General features: G+C 37.3%; 2 long non-coding RNA genes across 3 annotated transcripts; one reads left to right on the forward strand and one right to left on the reverse strand.

Annotated features, from left to right (window-relative positions):
- The first annotated feature begins 3020 nt into the window (after positions 1–3020).
- LOC113106293 (uncharacterized) lies at positions 3021–7861 on the forward strand. Its single transcript, XR_003292469.1, has 4 exons — positions 3021–3266; positions 4542–4648; positions 6088–6213; positions 7172–7861. It is a non-coding gene; the product is annotated as an uncharacterized LOC113106293 (long non-coding RNA).
- A 9552-nt stretch (positions 7862–17413) lies between these two features.
- On the reverse strand, positions 17414–19651 carry LOC113067809 (uncharacterized). Of its 2 annotated transcripts, none has more exons than XR_003279513.1 (5): positions 19590–19651; positions 18550–18658; positions 18137–18200; positions 17602–17839; positions 17414–17534 (listed from the first exon to the last, which is right to left on the reverse strand). It is a non-coding gene; the product is annotated as an uncharacterized LOC113067809 (long non-coding RNA). The 2 variants fall into 2 exon arrangements; XR_003279481.1 differs by lacking the exon at positions 18137–18200 and adding an exon at positions 18315–18404 and having other exon boundaries at positions 17602–17786.
- Positions 19652–19903: the final 252 nt, after the last annotated feature.

The following is a 19903-nucleotide window of genomic DNA, read 5'->3' on the forward strand; positions in this document are numbered from 1 at the left end:
TCTTTGACGAGTTGAGGATAGTTCGCTGTTGTGGGCTTCTATTCCCTTACATGCCCTTCTCGCAGTCCCATGCTTTGTGATGTGGTGGCATCCTTTGGTGTGTGTGTGATTTGGATGTGCGACTAGTTATGAAATGAAGGTATGTGGGACTACCACTATTGTGCAGTGCTCATTGTTTAGAGCGTAAGTATATGATTTTTCATTTTATTTTAGGAAGAATAGACTGTTCCCCAATACTGGCTGTTCGCCGAAGCCTTCGGGAGGTACGCTGTTTTGGTGCTGCTGCTTTGTGTATCCGGATTTTCCTTGTGAAAAACTTTCTCGTCAACATGTGCGTGGTCAACGTAAGTGTTTTGTGTGACACCTGCTCTCCAGCATTTGTACCTGTGATCGCTGGGTTTTTTTCTTCACTAGTCCTATAATTTGTATCTGATTTTGCTTTTTTGCTTTTGGTATTTATTTTCCCTATTTTTTGTGTATTCGGTTGGTTTCCTTAGCTGCATTCAGTAGTTTTGTATTTGGCTTGTTTTGTTGTTTTGCAGTGTTTTTGCTTTATCTTTATTTTGCTTTAAGGGTGCTGTTAGAAGGAAATTGAGTTGACCAGACATCCAGCTTTGGTGCCAAATCCTGAACATCATCATAGTTTGTTTCATGATTTTCTGGTTTATTAATTTAAATGTTTATCATTGTTTTTGTAATTAAGTGTCCTTGTTTTTTTGTTGAGACCATTTTTGGTAATTTTGTCTAGGGGTGCTCCGATCACGATTGGCCGATCGTTATGCGCATTTTGTCAGTAAAGCCGGTTCTCTAATCAGCGGTAAATTCCATCAGGTGCGTGATTTCGCATAGAGCAGGAGTTACTACACAGAGCCGTTATTAACTGAGAAGCTGCGCAAATCCACGTTCATTTTCAGCGTTTATTTGTGCATCTTCTCAGTTAACAAAACGACTCTGTGTAGTAACAGCTGCTCTATGTGAAATCAGGCACCTGATGGAATTTACCGCTGATTAGAGAACCGGCTTTACTGACGAGATGCGCATTAACGATCGGCCGATCGTGATGGGAGCAGCCCTAATTTTGTCCTTCGTTAGAGGAGCCAAGGCTTCAAGGCAGACCGCTAGTAGGCCCTCACGTGCCGTGGTGGAGGTTCTGTCATTGAGTGCTGTGTGTTCATGCTTGGCCTTATTGGTTTGCGTGTGTTGAGACGGTGCACAGGGTGGTAAGAGTGATATAGGAGCCCTGTGCTCATTAAAATAATGTACCTGCCATTGTTAAGCCTCTGCCTCCTTTTTGTTTCTTTGTCGTGAATGTTGTATGTTAACCTGGTACCACAATTTGTAAGTGTTGTTGGGTTTTTTTAGACTGCTGTTTAATTACTGAAATAAAGCTTTTGTATTTTTTATTTCTTTTTGTATCCACGTCTCTGGCCCTCCTTTCGAAAACCACGCTCCTGCGTGCCCCTTGTAAGTGGTTGAATTCATTAGGATTAATAGTTCCCTGGTAAACAGGGTGGCGTAGTCTTGTATATGAAGAGGTAGTTTTCTTCTATCAATGTCCTGCTACATCAGCTTGATGCGTCCCAAAGACAGACCTTGCCAATTTGATGACCATCGCCACAAGATCATGGGAACCAGACAAGTCCTTTGCTCCTGTGTTGCAGCCTGGAATTAAACCACGCCATGCTGGTTTCTTCTGGCCATTGGAGAATTGCCCCATTTCTGTCACCGCTGAATTGTTGATTCCTTGCCACTGTCGCCTTTGGCTTGCTTAGTTAGAGATGCTTTACTGACTGATTGCACAGACACTATTCGATGAGAGCTGAACTGGTTGATGACATCACTGAATCATCAATGAACTGACTTTAGCTGAAAAATGACTCTGGTATTTTTTTCTTGCATTACTGAAAAACTTTTTTTCTGTTTGACACTGTAAAGCTGCTTTGAGCTAGAATTAGCCAGTCATCAAGGTAACTGAGAATGTGAATGCCCAATTCCCTGAGAGGGGCATGGGCAGCCTTCACAACTTTTTTTGAAGAAGCATGGAGACAGGGACAGCCCAAAGGGAAGAACCTTGTACTTATATGCCTGCCTTCCAAAGGCAAACCAAAGAAATAGCTTGTGCTTTGGAAGGACTGAAACATGAAAGCAGGTGTCCTTCAGGTTTATTGCTGCAAACCAATTTGAGTCCCTGACACAAGTTTGCATGTGCTTGAGGGTCAGGTATTCTGAACAGCAAGCAAGTCCATTACTTTAGGTTGAAGATTGTCCTCCACATACCCCCTCTCTGGACCACTGTAGAGGTTGGTGATCATCTCTTGACCAAGAAGACGTCTAGGTCACCGGTTCTGTAAAGTCATTAGATTCTGATGGTTCTAGCCCACCCTCTGAAGCTGCGATCGACAGCTCATCCTCTTCACACCACCTGAATGAGAAATTGGACTCGCCCTGAGCTTTTAAACTCATCAGCAAGGTCAACTGAAGGACAGTGTGAGAGTGAATAAGTGTGAAAAGAACTGGGAGAGATGTAGAAACCGAATCCAAAAGGGCACAGATGGAAAGGTATGATATATAAACACGATTCCACCCGTGAAGCTTTTTTTGTTTGTTGAGAATTTAGTCTTGCAGGAGGAAATTTGATCTTAAAGATCACAGTTGAAGCATCCAGGGGTACTCTCACAACACTTGTGAGACAAGCTGTGTGTGGGGAGGGGACCTAGACCTGTGCTATAGATCCAATAACGAGGAGATAAAAAGGTGCATGAAGGGCTTTTTCTCACAGAGAGATGCTGGCCTGTTTATACCGGGGTGACTGAGGTGTGGCCAGCTATGTAAATTTCTCAATGATATCATAAGTGTCTGGGCTCCCAAGAGTGACACCTAGTATTAGAACTTTTGATAACAATAATGTCCTATGCTAATTATTCCCATAATTTCCAGAAAATAACAGCTTTTCAAATTTTCAGTTTCATGTTTATCAAATACAAATGATCTGTGATATTATCAGGAATCTGCAATGAAAACATGTGGTTTTCTGTGTTTTTGCACAGGAAACCATTAACTTCCTCTTGTACAGAAACATTATGAGAGACTAAAAAAAGAAAAGAAAAACAGGACATATCGCTTAACATCCAAATAATAATATGAATAACAGAAATAAAGAAATGGAGCTAGTTCACTCACTGGATTTTGATGTCTATACCTCTAATATGAAAAACTTAAACGCTTTTAGCCCGTGTCTACAAGCTCTGAAGCCATCTACTGTATATGTAAGTGCACTTCTAAAAGTTGACACAAATATTTTCCTTTTCCATGAAAATGGAGTAAACATGTTTTTGTATGCATACCGGCAGTTTATTTGGCTTACAGAACCAGTGCTTTTAAAGTGAGACTTTCCTTCTGATACCACAACTAGCACTAGAAAATTGTATGTTTTTGTGACAAGAACAAAACTATTCATTTTAAATAAAAAAGTCTTCTCACCCAAGTTCCTGTTTTAATAAAAAATGCGTTGGAAAATAGTGCAATCTTAGCAGACTCAGTACGAGTGAAGTATCGACAGGGAACTGATATGCTGTGCCTCAGAACACCACTTACACAGTTTTCCATTAAATCACATTAGATTTGTCCCAAGTTGTTGTTATGTATGCATAATGACTTCACCCTGGGCTGTAAAATTGTCTATTTTCCTTTTTTCAGTAAAACGTTTATTTTTCTGTGGCCCAAAAAAGTCTGTATGCTTCATATAGAGAGCTATAATATATATTATACTTTTTCTTAAAACCCCAAACATCAAACTCATCTATGCCACTTTTTTGATAATTCTTGAAGTTAACGTTTGCCCATTTGATGATTAAATAAACTGTTTTAGACCACTGCTTGAACTGAACATGACGCGTCCTGTGTGTATGTGTGTGATACCTGCGATTTCTCTAGACTTGTTCGCTGTGCTTTTACCCAGTGTGCGACTAAAATAGGTTGTCATTTTGATTAGATAATCTTCACGTGTTCTAGAACAGAGACAATTAAAGTATGAGAGTATACATACAATATCTGTTAACATTAGCTAATGAACTATGGACTAACTTTACTTATCAATATATCAGTAATATTTAATATTTCATATTAATATTTTAATTCATATACAAAGTATGGTTTACTAATGTTTTTTTTTTTTTAAATAGTAAATTCCTTTTTTAGTCTTTCAGTATGCATTTAAAGAACTATTGGTTGATTAATCAGTATCGGCCAGTGTGGTCCAACCTAGCTATTGGTAAAATCCACTATCGGTTGACCTCTAATAAAAAGTGCTCCACATGGCACTTGGGAGTTAATAAAAGCCTTCTGAAGCGAATTGATGAGTTTGTATTAAGAACAATATCCATATTTAAAACTTTATAAACCGTAATCTCTAGTTTCCTCTAACTGTCATAGATGCGTACACGAGAGAGTGGCGTTCCAGCAGATTGCATAGGTGTAGCCAGAGCCATATAGAGAGAGTTGGGACAACTCCATTGACTCCAATGGAACCCTTTTGTTTACAGCAATGGCAGCTCGTGGAGCCTCTCAATAGTTCCCGGAAGTAGTAGCAAACCGATGCCACACCGTAGAGATGCAGCAGAACAAACCGTTTGCGATGCACTATTAAAAGGTAAGACATTTAAATAATAAGATTTTACAGTATATTATCAGTGCATCTAATAACAAAAAATTGTAAATTAAAACCTTCTAGTAGATTATTACTCATTAAATGAATAGGTTTAAGGGATGTTATCAGATAACAGATAACAGATTATACTAGGATTGGAGCTGAATAAAGTTAGTAACGAACACTCTATTAATTGTAAATCTGTTCTCTTAATTCAGTTTTATCCATCGTGTTTGGAATTAGAGAAAAGGAGTCTAAAAAAAAAATATATATATATATATATATATATATATATATATATATATATATATATTTTTTTTTTGCAGGGGGGAAAGTAAGCTAACGTTACATATTAGTTAAATATAAGATTTGACCGCATGTGACAGTGGTGAGTGGAAGTGGTAAAAATGAAGTTATAAAGTTTGTTCCTTATTACACATATTAAATAATTATATTCCTTAATAATAAATTTAGAGTGAATTGATTTTGCAAAAACATGAGTGGAGTGTTTTTAGGCATTGTGATTCCTTGACTATTACCTGTCTATATTATATAATACTACTGTATTATATAATTAAACTTGTTAGTGTATAAAAGTAACTTATTGTAACATAATGTGGTAGGTGGAGGATTAGTGGTGCCACTGAACTGTTCTGTGATGGAGCATCACTGATGATGCAGGTCAGGAGTGCTGAGGGGACAATTTTTTTGAGAGCTGCATTTTCATTCTTTATTTTTCTTAGTGCTGTCTTTGCAATTTTTTATATTTTCCTTGTCTCTTTAATTTTTTTAATAGACCCAGGTAACTGGCTGATGGTTCACTGGGTTGCTGTCTTGCTGTTTACTGTTTAATTTCACAGTCACTTTCCCTTCTCTGAGTGTCCTCATTCTTTTTTTCCTCAACCCTTGAAACTGATATAACCGATAGGCAGAATACATGGTATGGCTCATTTTAAATTTTGAAAATGTCACATCACTTTAAAACTAGAAACAAAAGTTTGTACTAGTTATATATATATCACCTGAAATAATATAGCTGTGATCAGCAGTATGTTTACAGGACTAGGGGTGCATTGTGCACAAAGATTGTGGGAATAGCACTTGGTCTTAGCCTACTCTTGAAATTTTTGGTCATGACAAATTGGTTTGTCTCAAAATGTGCCTGCAGAGTGACTTGAGTTTAGTTTCCACACACAACTTTTTCTTTTTTTTTTGTCTGCACACATACGGTACATATCACATAGTGGTTAAATGCACAGTTATAGGTAACACTGATGACTCCCTGCAATGCCTCACCATGAGTCTCAGCTCCCTGGGTTTTGCAAGGCTTTGCTTGTTCCTTATTTCTAGTAAATAATTTTTCCATGTAAAAAATGCAAATAAATTTAAGTATAAACATCTCACAAATTTTTTTTGTTGTTGCAATTTTTATTTATATTTAGATTGCTCCTGCTGACTTGAGCCAACCATTTTTGGTTCAACTCAACAACCTGAGCCCAAAAGGATCCTCCACCACTCTTCACCGATTCAACTCTATGTATCATCTGCGCATGCGGGTATTCATTGAGGTAAAGAGACATAGAGAATAAAGAGAGGAAATAGATGGGAGGAGGGAGAAAACCAAGGAGACAGAAAGGGAAGGCAGAGGACAACAACACTCACACCCAACCTTAAAAGGAAACATCTATGAAAGAGAGCGAGTAAGAAGGGAGGAGGGATTGCAATAGCCGTGTTTCCACTGTTGGGCCAGTGCGAGCCAGGGCTTAAAACAGGCCGGGCCAGTAGCACCGAGGCTAGAATAGCGCAGGGTTTCCACACTCAGGGCCTGAAGCTCCTCTGAGCTTCACTAAAACACGCCCTTTACACGCCTCTCAGGAACAACGTCACTAACCTCATCATTTCACCAACAAAGAAAAGTTATCAGAAAACTAAGAAATAAGTCACTGGAACTAGTGCGATCACAAAATGAACACGATAAAAGTGGCCATTTGTTTGCATGCTTTGTTAAATAATTAAATTCAAAAGCATCGATGTTTTACTATAGAATACGTGATAAATTGATCATAATGAGTTGATTTATCAGTACTTAAAATTAGTGACACAGAAATATATTAATTTCTATTTTATTTATTTTTAATGCTTAAGCGTTATGAAAATAGCCTGCTTATTCAGTCTAGTCTGTTTATGTTTATTTATAGCCTATGAGTCACATTTAGAATGAATGATAATATCTGTATTTTTATAAAAGCTCCCGAACAAAAAACATTATTATATTTTTATGATAGGCTACGTGGAGCTAAACTCCCGAGATGAGACTTATGACAGATAATATAAGTTACTAAATAAATAAACTAATGTGATAGAGAATAAGAAGCTGACGTCTGATTTCTTCAAGTCATATTTACCATCGTTAATAAATATTTCTGCCTTGTATGGTGATTATAATCCACATCAGATCAAATTATTTCAAACACTCACTGCTGACTATCGCTGTTTTCTTTTCCCCTCTCCTCTCTTTCACTCCAGTTTTTCACAAGTTCATCAAGCAACTGTGGTAAGAATATTTCATCAAGCACGGTGAGTAATGGCTTCTCCTGCTATTGTTATTTGCACCTCTTGTCACATGTACAGTTTATCTATCTCTGTCGCCTACGAGGGATTCACATGTTATAAATGCAGGGAAATAGTTAGGCTGACAGAGAAGATTTCAGAATTGGAGACACGCATCCAAACTTTAATTGAGGACAGTAAGAATGTTAGGGCTCTAGGTACGGCTTTGGATGCGTCTAGCTCAGGGATTCCTGTACATTGTTTGGTTCCGGCAACAGAGCCCTTGCAGCAGGGCAACTGGGTGACAGTGAGACAGCGTAGTCATGGGTCAGAACACCACTATTCTGTTCCGATCAGGGCCGTTTGAAGGAATTTGGGGGCCCCAAGCAAAATGGACATAGAGGGCTGTGCAGGATATCAGCTATAATTATAGAGCTTTTGGTACTTTGTGCTTTATAGCGGAAAAATCAGCACTGAGAAGTGATGCATCTGTTGATGTTGAGGATGAAGTTGATGGTGTAGCTGGGAAATAATTGAAACAAAAATCTGAAATTACCTGTGAAGTACGTTTTACCATTTCACTGTTAGCATATTGAAAGAGGTCACTATTACCAGCTCAGGGGTGTGTTAAATTAACAACTAAGTTTCCTTTTGTAAGGGAAACAGGTCAATTTAGCTCAAAGGGAATCATTTAAGATTTTAAAGGGAATTTGAACAGAATCACTGTTTCACGGCTGTTCACGGAGACGCGCCTGCGGTTCAGTGAACGAGCCGTTTAACATCAAATCTGCGCTGGATACTAATATCCAAACTATAGTGAAAACACTATTAATTAGCACAGTAACAAGATCGGCAGTTTAAGACATTAACTTGTAAGCACAAAACACAAGATACTTCTCTTTTCAATATGAATAAGGCTTTATTAGATAAATCTAAGACATATAAACTAATCTAACACATAAACGCACGCACACACACATTCACACAAGTTGCAGGAAGGTCGAAAGTTAAGGAAAGATGAGTTTAAGAGAATGGAAATATGGAATCCCAAGTTAACAGCAATACGTTAAATTGCATAGACATGAACAACCATCAATCACGTAATTAGCGCTCGCATTGAGTTCCTCAATGGGGTTAAAATTATATTAGATACACCAGCACAACAAATATCTGGGAATACGTTGCCTTCGTTTGCTATGAAAGGGACTCCAGTTGAAAGGGGTATCCCGGTGTCGCTGATTGGCTGGAAGTTCAGTTGGCTGAAGTGACGTCTTGGGGAGCCCGTGCTTGGGCGTTGGCTGAAGCTGGAGTTGTGTGGCTGGTCGGAGTTCAAACGCGCAGACGAGGTCGACGTTACAAAACTTAACTCAGAACACGAAACTCTCAAACGGAAAAGAAAAGAAATAAAGTTTGACGAGACTAGGTTGTGTTCCTTCTCATTGTGGCATAAGTAGCAGCAGGCAGGCACGCTGGAACCGCGCTCAAAGAACCATGATGACTAACCACATGGCTAGATGCTACAAGCTAAAGCTAGGTAGCAAAGCTACAAGCTAAGAGCAGGCATGACTGATAGCACGAGCAAGGCTGGAACTAAAAGCAGACTAAAAGCCGACATGGCTAATAGCAGCAGGCAGACTAGAACTAAAAGCAGACTTAATCGTGTCCAAAGTTTTTAAACTTCCTTGTTGGCCACCCCTCAAATGTTGCCTTGACCAATCAGATATGGTCTTGAGTCTGGGGTATCATAAATCATTTGTTTATCTTACCAAGCATGTGGTTCTTGCCTCACAGGGTCTAATTTTGGACATGATTCCTATAACATGATTATGATATATTTTACAAATAAATGATTGTCAGGACAATATCAAGCAAGAAAATTCGATTACCTCAATACTAGACATGACTAGGTATCCTATAGTTATCAAAAGACATACACAATAAGTGATTATACATGATAGTCAAATGTGTGGGTTACACGTAAATGAATATGGAGTTAAGCAATGGAATGATTCATTCATAAGTCTTTTTTGAGTTCATTCTGGTCCATATATAATGTATAAAAAGGGTTTCTTTGCCATTCTCTGGCAAAGGACTTTTCTGTGAAGACAAAGGTTTAAAGCCCTTCCCCCTTAGGAATTTCAGTCTGGTTCTGCTGGGTGGGGGGAAGTCAATGCAAGTATTTAACTTGATCTCCTGGGTTTACATGTGATGTCCAGCGTTGCATTTCAATCACGAACAATAAATTTGACAATCTCTTCTTCGAATTAAAATTGTCAATAATTGTTATATTGGTGTTAATGTTGAAAGCTGTTGTGTGAACAAGTTGGTTGGTTGGTTATCTTGCTTGGTTCTTGTGGCACTAGAACTGATTTATGACTTCCTGAGGAATTCAGCTCATGTTTCAATGCACACAGCTCTGATAGACTCTTTGATTTGTCTGATTCGACTCATTTCTGCTACACTTTTTTAGATTTTTTTTTTTTAAATGCATAGAATGCAATGCATACATAAAAAACATTTAATTATTAATAATTGTTTCTCTGTCTGTACTTGTACTTTGAACAATGACAATAAAGTTGACAGATGAATGAAGTGCATTTAAGTGCCATTCAGGTGGGTTTTTAAATAAAGCATTTTCTGAGATGCACATTAAACACCAAACATTAATTTATCTTTTAATTATTGAAAATTAAGCAAACTAAAGTTTTTGTTAAGAGCAGTTCTGTAGATGTTGTTCATGTGTTCACATCCTTATTTAGTGAGACATCAGACGTTTTACCATCAGACATCAGACATCAGACAGACATTTAGACATCAGAGACTGAAATCACTGCGAGCGTCACGCGCGCTTCAGTGCGTCTTCTGCTCCTTTCATTAACAGAGACACGCAGAACATGCAGGATTCATATTTAAACAGACTGTTCCTGCTTAATATTTACAGATATTAGTCCGTATCGTGGTTTGATGTAAGTGCAATGACCTATTTTTAATTCATTCATTCAAAATTTGGCAAATTACGTGTCATTCTGCGTTAAACTGTAAATTCTGTTTTTATGACTGGATTCCGCGATTCTTGCAATCGAAACACGCCACGACGTTCTCTTTATGTTTGCCTGAGCCCTCAAATCAAAACACTGCTGACTCCTTGCAGTCTGCGATTTCTGATCTGCGTTTTCCTTATCCCGTAAAAAAAACCATATTACAGTAACCATATTCCTTCCATTCTAAAAAAAAAAAGCAGAGATCACTTGACTTGGTTGGCCTGCTGCTGTCAGCGACAACTGAGAGGGGCCCCCTTGAGGGGGATCCCAATAACAGTGTCATTAGATGTTACTGCATTGACGATCAAAGGGGTGCTCACACAGTGTCGTTGCATTTTATTCTTAACCAGTCGTTGTCTTGGGGCCCCAGGTCAGCTCGGGGCCCCAAGCAATTGCTTGGTTTGCCTGCCTTGTTGCGACGGGCCTGCCCGATCAAAACATTAAACAGGTTCTCCCCACTCAGTGATGCACCCACTGAGAAACCTGATGAAAGTGCTTTAGTTATTGGTGATTCTATTGTACGGAACGTGAATATAGAGACACCAGCCACCATAGTCAAATGTTTACCGGGAGCCAGAGCGCCTGACATCTTGGCAAATTTAAAAGTGCTGGCATATACTAAACGTAAATACAGTAAGATTGTTATTCATGCCAGCGCTAATTATGTTCGACTTCGCCAGTCGGAGATCACTAAAAATAACATTAAAGAGGTGTGTGAACTTGCAAGCACAATGTCAGATGCTTTAATATGCTCTGGTCTCCTCCCTGCTTACTGTGGTGATTAGACGCATAGCAGATTGCCATGACTCAATGGCTGGATGTCTAAGTGGTGCCCACAGAATAACAAAGGTTTCATAAACAGTTGGATGAGCTTTTGGGGCAGACCTGACCTGTTGAAAAGAGATGGTCTTCATCCCTCCTGGGGTGGCGCCACTCTTCTCTCTAGAAATATGGCAAATAGTCTTAGTGTTTATACTTGACTAACTGGGGCCCAGGTCAGGAAGCAGACAGACTGGCTAAACCGACCATCTGCTAGCTGCCTCACGTCACAGAGGTCAGTTAATTCTCAGCACATAGAGACTCTTTCACCTAGATATTTCACTATAGAGACTGTGTCTGTCCCCCGAACTAGAAAATACAAAAACCATCCAAACCAAGTTAAGATTAACAATTTAATTGAGGTTCAACAAACACAAAACAGATGCAATACGGATAAACAAATGATAAAGCTTATTGAATATCAGATCCCTTTCTACAAAAACAATTTTGGTAAATAATATGATCACTGATCATAATCTAGATGTGCTCTGTTTGACAGAAACCTGGCTAAAACCTGATGATTACATTATTTTAAATGAGTCCACCCCCCAAGATTATTGTTATAAACATGAGCCGCATCTAAAAGGCAAAGGGGAAGGTGTTGCTTCAATTTATAACAACGTTTTCAGGATTTCTCAGAGGGCAGGCTTCAAGTATAACTCGAGACTGTCCTCCTCTTAAAAACGACCACATAGGTCGTTTGTGCAAGCAGCATATTACGACCTATTATTACGTTTTAAAATCAAGCGCCCTCTAGCGGCCGTATTACGACAGTCTCGTTTGTCGGGTGTGTCGTCATCAAATGACCTTTGACTGTCGTTACCATCGTTACCACCCAAAAAAAGGAGGCGTGACCCAACATCTTACCATGCGTTGTTGTCCAGGTTTGTAAACAATTTTATTTTATGGTTTATTTTTTAAGGTACTGTTCTGATTGTCTGCAATTAATGTCAAAGTAAGTGCAGTTTGACGTTTTCTTTACAAATATGTTGTGAATGCCAGTGAACGAATGTGTGGCAATCGCAACGAATCTGAAATGACCAGTGACCACAACACTTACCATATTTTTTTTTTTACCATGATAACTGTTTTACTGTGGTATTTGTAGTTAAAAATCATTAACCACAATGCCATGCCTTTAATACCTTTTTGTAATGTAATTGTGATTCAGTGTTTTTTTTTTTTTCAGTTTTGCAGTTTCTTCATATCACATACATCTCCAGCTCCTACAACAACATTCAGTGTCCAGCAGCTCTTTATGATGCTCTCTCTCTCTCTCTCTCTCTCTCTCTCTCTCTCTCTCTCTCTCTTTCTCTCTCACTCTCTCTCTCTCTCTCTCTCTCTCTCATTTTCGTTTCCTATTTTTCTGAACTGTAATTCATAAATAAGTCACACATATTTTTCTTTCTTTCTCTTGTTCATCATGGCATATTTTCACAGCTCAGAATCAGATTTTGATCAGTTCTTGTATTAACAGGGAACTTGTACTCGAAGCTCAACTTGAAGAAGTTTCCAGTGAAGATGAAGTCCTTCAAAGGTTCGACACAGGTAATGTTGAAGATATGTAGTTATAACTGATTTACTTTAATTAATTTATCCTTACTTTATGTTAATAACCTTCCTTATAGTCCTTCCTTTCAAATATTTTGTTCACAGATCATTTCTAACACACTGTCTAAACATGTATGTATTAAAACAACAACAACAACTTGTTACTTTTTCTTTATTCCAGCTGAAAAGGAAGACCATGGGCCTGTCAAACCTTGTTTGTGGAGAGGGATGAATTTGACCATCTTGTGTGTTTACGGAGAAGACCAAAAGCTGCTAAGGCAGATATTTCCAGAGGTACGTCTGTGTTGATCTGAGCACCTCGACAGAACTTTACTGCAGTTACATTTTGCACCGAATTTTATGTTTTTTACTTTTTTAAATACCTCACGACCCCATCAGTACAAACCCTGTGCTATGTCAAAGTATTAATAATTCAAACAATTTCAGCAAATTCATATGATATTGTACAAGCGTACTCTCCAGCTTTTCCTCCTGCTGTCATTGACCATCGCCTCAGCTCTCATGCAGACTGTGTCAGGAAATGCTGTGTAACTTGTCATGTGACACAAAAGGGGCCGGTTGCGTAAACATAGCTATTATGTTAAGACTGTGACCAACTAGCAGTTAACCAAGAGATAATCATATTTCTTAGTAAAATTGGACCAATCTATGTTTTTGTAACTGACTTTAAACAATTATGACAAGTCTAGAGTAAATCAAATTATATGGCTAACTTTTTTAAAGATTAGTTTAAGCAGTTTATGCAACCGGCCCCAGGTCTTTAATTTATTTGACCAAATTAGATCATTTAAAGGTGTTTACAACAAGAACAATAACTATAATGACTATTTTAGCATCGCTACCAACAAATTATAAAGTTCTGTTTATTATTATACACGCTGCAGTTATGTTGTCTTTAACCACTAGCCTGTTGCTAGGGGGAAGTCGTGGCTTAGTGCTTAGAAAGTTTGACTCTTAACCATAAAGTTGTGGGTTTGAGTCTCGGCCCGGCAATACGACTTTTTTTGCGCTGCCCCCAACTGCTCACCGGGCACCGTAACATAAATGATCCCCACTGCTCCGTGTGTGTGTGTTCACTGCTGTGTGTGTGCACTTTGGATGGGTTAAATGCAGAACAAGAATTCTAAGTATGGGTCACCATACTTGGCTGTATGTCACGTCACTTTCATTTGTTGTCAATGTTTTAATTATTCATCATGTTATAAATTCAATTTTTTCCTGTCTTGCAGGATTTCTGACAGATTACTGAGTCCTTCTCCATCAGCTCTCCACAATAGCAGCCCTTCCAAAAGCATCCACATCACTCTCTCTTGTGTGGCACATCTGCTCTCAGTCGTTAGCATGTCTACTTGTATTATTTCTCCTCTAGTCAACACTCCCATCTCTACTGTGAACACTCCTGTCACTATCACCATCCCACCTACTGTATTCTATATGCCATATATATATATATATATATATATATATATATATATATATATATATATATATATATATGTGTGTGTGTGTGTGTGTGTGTGTGTGTGTGTGACCTTTAAGGTCATTTAATGATAGAAATGCATTTTCCAGCTGAAAATGATTTATAAAATATAATTATTAATAACCGTTTTAGTTTGTCTTGCATATGTTCACAACAGAAGCGATCAGTGATTACAGGAGATTAAGAGGTAATCATGTGAAATATTAGTCTTAACAATATTTTTCTAATTAGTTAATCACTTTTAAATGAAAGAAAAGAATATGATTTCAGCTGGTGCCTTGCAACTCCTGGTTTGTAAAAATATTATTTGGCATTTTATAAACTTCTCTGCAAACAAATTGACAATTTTTATTTATTTATTCATTTTTTTTTATTTTATATATATATTTTTATATTAGCCAATTTAGTTTTAAAGGGATTTTCTATTACATAATTCTGTCTGTACCTATTAGTTACTTTATCAATCAGTAATTTTTAAAAGTTGTTATATTTCACAATAATATATTATTTTTTTGTTTTTATTTCTTCATAGTGACAAACTAGAGAGAAAGAATGGTGTTATTTGCATTGTTTGTCTGAAAAGTTTGACATATCAATAAACACTGATATGGAAATTACTAAAAAAAAATTATCCCTGTGTTTTTTAAATTGTATTTATTTATTTATTTTTATTATTATTTTCCTTTTTTTCTGTAGTTTAACTGGTAGAGCTAAAAATTGCAAGATTGTAAATACATCTCCAAAAAACACACAAGTGATTAAATGTATACATTTAATACACTATAAATATATAAATATAGTATTATTTTTTCATACAGTATATGCAAAAATGTTGAGCTTAAATATTGTACATTAATATTAGGGTAAAGAATGTGTATAATCGCAAATATGAGGCCCTTGTTTGAAAATAAATAACTGTAATCAACAAATCTATTGCTGAATCAGGTTTACCCCACAATGCTAATCCGTCATTTTAGTTTTATATTTAGTGGGTGAAAATAAATTCACCACAAGAACCCGGAAAAGCCTGTCATGAATGGCCGTATATGGACAAGTAAGGGTGTCGCTTCTGCTCAACTGGATTTTCATTGGCTTTGAAATCCACTTGGCACTCGAGGACTCGCTGTGACTGGACTTTCTTTTAGCCCAAATTAAAAAACGTTTAATGTTGCAAAGTAAATTTTGCTGTAATTATTACGTCAATAGTACCTTCAGTTAACAATGGTGCATTGCTATATTTTGTGAAATTACCTCTTTACCGAGATCCTAACCTTAAACCTGAACATAACTTAATTGAACTACAAAAAACAGCGCCATGACTTTCACTTTCCATCGATAGAATGGCTAAGGCTTATGGGCAATGTAGTTTAAAATGTTTAATAATGAAATTGTGAAAAATACTTCTTTTTTTAAACAAAGGGATATCTAAGCATGTTTATTGTGCAAAGTTATATGACATATGTGAGAGGCAGGCTGACATTTTTTATTTTACTAAGAGTACTTTTATAAACACATGTATAGCACTTTTCTATGAATGTTTGAAAGCTGTGCCAAACATTATTTAGTAAACATAGCATAATGAGTTGTCCTACCAATTTTCTTTTTGAAACTATAATCAGATTTTGATTTACAGCCATTTGGAATGTTAATTGTTTTGCTCTTCAAGGGGACTCTACTGGGCCCCTGGGGATGGAAGGGCAGGAAAAAAATGCACAGCTCTATTCTCATCATTGGCAACAAACTGTTGAGACACATTTTGTAGGTTGTCTTTTCAAAAGCATACCATTATGTAAATTGGAAGTCATAGTTATCTTAGAATTAAGACACCAGAAAATCAACATAAGTGCCCATTTGGAAAGAGCTCAATTTATTTCATAAGATCAAGAGCAATAATACAGTGCTAATAGTAAACAAAGACAACAAATACATTATACATATATTCTGACATTTCATCAGACAAGGCCAATGTGTCATTCAGTAAGACAATGTGTGACAGTGTGCAGTTTATGGTTCCATACAATTCATGCAATTTAAAGAATCATAATATAAAATACCTAATTCATAAATCTCTGTAAAGAATGTCTCATCTTTGTCCTGCTCAGGAGCTAGACATCAGTAATGTGCATGAACATCTTCATTATAATACAGAACAGGATTCATGTTGATCTTTCCTTGATTCATCACCTTCAGTTGTGCATGAAGTCCATGCAGTCTCTTCTAATGCAGCTCTTCATCTAACTGAATTTCATTAATATTACTAAATGTTCATGTCTTCATCAAAACAACCATGGTGATTATATGTGTTGTTTACAAAATTAAATGGTGTATCTACCAAAAAACCATCTCTAGTACAGAATATTCACCATACTTGATTATCCAACACCATACGCAATATTTTACTAGGATGCAGCATAAAGACAGATAAAGAAGCATATTAAGACAAATTATATTCAAGTGAAATAAAAATGGGTTACATTAAAACCATTTTATTTTAATCAGATGAAGAAACCCAGATGAAGGCATGGTGAAATGTCTTGAGCACCAAAGAATCACATCCAGTTTCCTTCTCATCATCAGAGCTCTCCTGGTTTTCTTCAAATCCATGTCTCTATCATGATCTTCTTCAAAGTCATAAACAATTTGCAATTGTTATCCAGCACAACAATACAACTGATGAACAAGTCATGTGACCAATTCAAATCAAATCATTTTATTATCACAATACCATGAATGCAAGTATACAGGTGGTAAAATGCTTTTCTGCAAACTGCAGCATGACAAGTACTGAATATATTTGCAACACATATACAGTATCAAAAATATAAACCGTATACATAAGAGCTCAATACAGGTAGAAAATATAGTGCAATACTATACTATACAGAGAGAACAAAATGAAAACAATTAACAACAATCACTGTATACTGTAGATATACCTCTGCCCACTGCTCCGGGTGTGTGTTCACAGTGTGTGTGTGTTCACTGCTCTGTGTGTGTGCACTTCGGATGGGTTAAATGCAGAGCACAAATTCTGAGTATGGGTCACCATACTTGACTGTATGTCACGTCACTTTCACTTTCAGTACAGTATGAATTAGTGCAAACAGAATATCAGGTTGCAGAATAATAGTGAGTCAGAGTCCAGTCAGTGTAGCTGATAGAGTGCAGTGCACACAGTATGAGGCTGCTGGTGTGTGTATGTGTGTGTGTGTGTGTGTGTGTGTGTGTGTGTGTGTGTGTGTGTGTGTGGTGTTACTGGTACGAGTTCAGTTCAGTCTGATTGCCTGTTGAAGGAACTTGTTTTGCAGTCTGCTGGTGCTGGTTCTGTGATAATGTCTGTCTGATGGTGATGTTGAGAGCAATCCATGGCTCGTGTGGCTGGAGTCTCTGACGGTCCTCAACAAAAGAAAAACCTTGCGTAGATGTCCTGGAGAGACAAAATCATTGTGTCAATTATATATTATTATTATTTAGAATTGTTGTAATGGACATACCATTGATTCCTGTTGAAGGTTGTTGGAGGTATGGGCTCTCAGTTGTGAAGTTTCTTTTATGGCCGTAACATCTGTGCAGTCACACAGCTGTTTGGGAATTCAGTCTTCACAGTTTCAGGCTGCAGCGCTGCATTTGGTGACCATTGACTCCTCCATCTCTGGCCTCAGACCCGCTTCTCTTTAGTCTGGAGTGAAGACAAATGTTCTCAGTACCAGCTTTCCTTCTACTGCAGTCTTTCTGTACAAGTAGAAAATAATAAAAACAGTCATAACAAATCAGTTATGTATTGAAAACTCATAGTACATATGAAGACTTCAGATGCAAAGGCATCTAAGTTCCACCTGAAGTTTTCTTCTAAAATTCTTCTTAGAAGAACATTTCATACAGAACTTAAAGGCTTTTGCATCTGAAGTCTTCATATACAACACATCTCGTTCTTCATTTCTCCATCAACTGACTTCATCCTCCTTCAAAAACTGTAAGTCCATAAGAAAAATAGTTTTGGTGAATACAGGTGCAGGTGTCAGTACTCACCATATTCAGTCATTTTCTGCCCAAATTCCAGAAATGATGCCCTGATGATTTGTTCATTCTAGGACTTATAAAAAGATGTATATGTGAAAAATGATAATTGCTGACTTGAATAGAGATCAACATCATATGCTGTACTAATGCATTGCTTGAATACAGACACATCAATGGGGATGAGCACCTTTTCACTCTTTTCTGTTTGGGCACAATAGAGCCATGTTCATTCCTCATCCCCAACAGGACTGATGTTCTTTGTGTTTTTGCTCTTCAGCTGTAAAACAAAAATATGTCTATTAACCCCATGTTTAATTACTATTGCTTATTACATATGAATTAAGACAGATATAATTAAGTAAATTCACCAAAAGATTCAGGTTAGAGGATTAAATGAATATTGATTACAATTTTCTACAAACCTTTCTTGGAGAGGGCTGATCATGACAGGAACTTGCTGAGCCACACTAGTAGACATTCAGTTGACAAACCTGAAAGAGGCCATCATGCAACCATCCGCTCTGTTTGTACCTTACAACAGAGCAAGAGAGAATGTGTGAGTGAGTGGAGAGAGTAAAGGACTAAGATGAAGACAAACAAGCAAAGAAAGGCAAAATCTTGCGTTTGAGTTTAACAAAATGAGAGGGAAGAAAGCTGTATCTTCAAGCTATATTATTCTCAATTATTTTCTACACTATAACATGCAGCAGGATTGTTGTAAGCAGTTTAAAGACCTCTTCATACCAAGGATGAGTCCATACTTAATGACACAGAGGAACAACATCAGTGGAATATATTTTCCAGCTGATGAACATTAAACAGCCAATCAAAATGCACATTTCAAAAGCTTGATCATTTAAAGTGGCAGACATCAACGTCGCTGCAGTGTGTATATTAATAAACATAACTTTATCATTGGTTGATGTTGGTGTGGATGCTAAAATAGTTATTGTAGTTACTATTCTTGGTGTGAACAGCCTTAAATGATCTAATTTGGCCAAATTAACTGAAGATCTGATGTGTCACATGACAAGTTACACAGCATTTCCTGACTTGCTTTTAAACAGACGTGTTCAATTAAAATCAACATGGAAATAAAGGCAGACTGTGAGGTGCGGACAGATATCATGTACTGTTAGAACGGGTTAAGACGGTGCTAATAAAGAATACAGTGGACTCAATATAAACTTTAGGATATAACGCTCTGACTACTTAAAATGGACACAGTCTGCATGAGAGCTGAGGCGATGGTCAATGACAGCAGGAGGAAAAGCTGGAGAGTACGCTTGTACAATATCATATGAATTTGCTGAAATTGTTTGAATTATTAATACTTTGACATAGCACAGGGTTTGTACTGATGGGGTCGTGAGGTATTTAAAAAAGTAAAAAACATAAAATTCGGTGCAAAATGTAACTGCAGTAAAGTTCTGTCGAGGTGCTCAGATCAACACAGACGTACCTCTGGAAATATCTGCCTTAGCAGCTTTTGGTCTTCTCCGTAAACACACAAGATGGTCAAATTCATCCCTCTCCACAAACAAGGTTTGACAGGCCCATGGTCTTCCTTTTCAGCTGGAATAAAGAAAAAGTAACAAGTTGTTGTTGTTGTTTTAATACATACATGTTTAGACAGTGTGTTAGAAATGATCTGTGAACAAAATATTTGAAAGGAAGGACTATAAGGAAGGTTATTAACATAAAGTAAGGATAAATTAATTAAAGTAAATCAGTTATAACTACATATCTTCAACATTACCTGTGTCGAACCTTTGA

Source organism: Carassius auratus, chromosome 1 (assembly GCF_003368295.1).
Source record: "Carassius auratus strain Wakin chromosome 1, ASM336829v1, whole genome shotgun sequence".
NCBI classification, from domain to species: domain Eukaryota; kingdom Metazoa; phylum Chordata; class Actinopteri; order Cypriniformes; family Cyprinidae; genus Carassius; species Carassius auratus.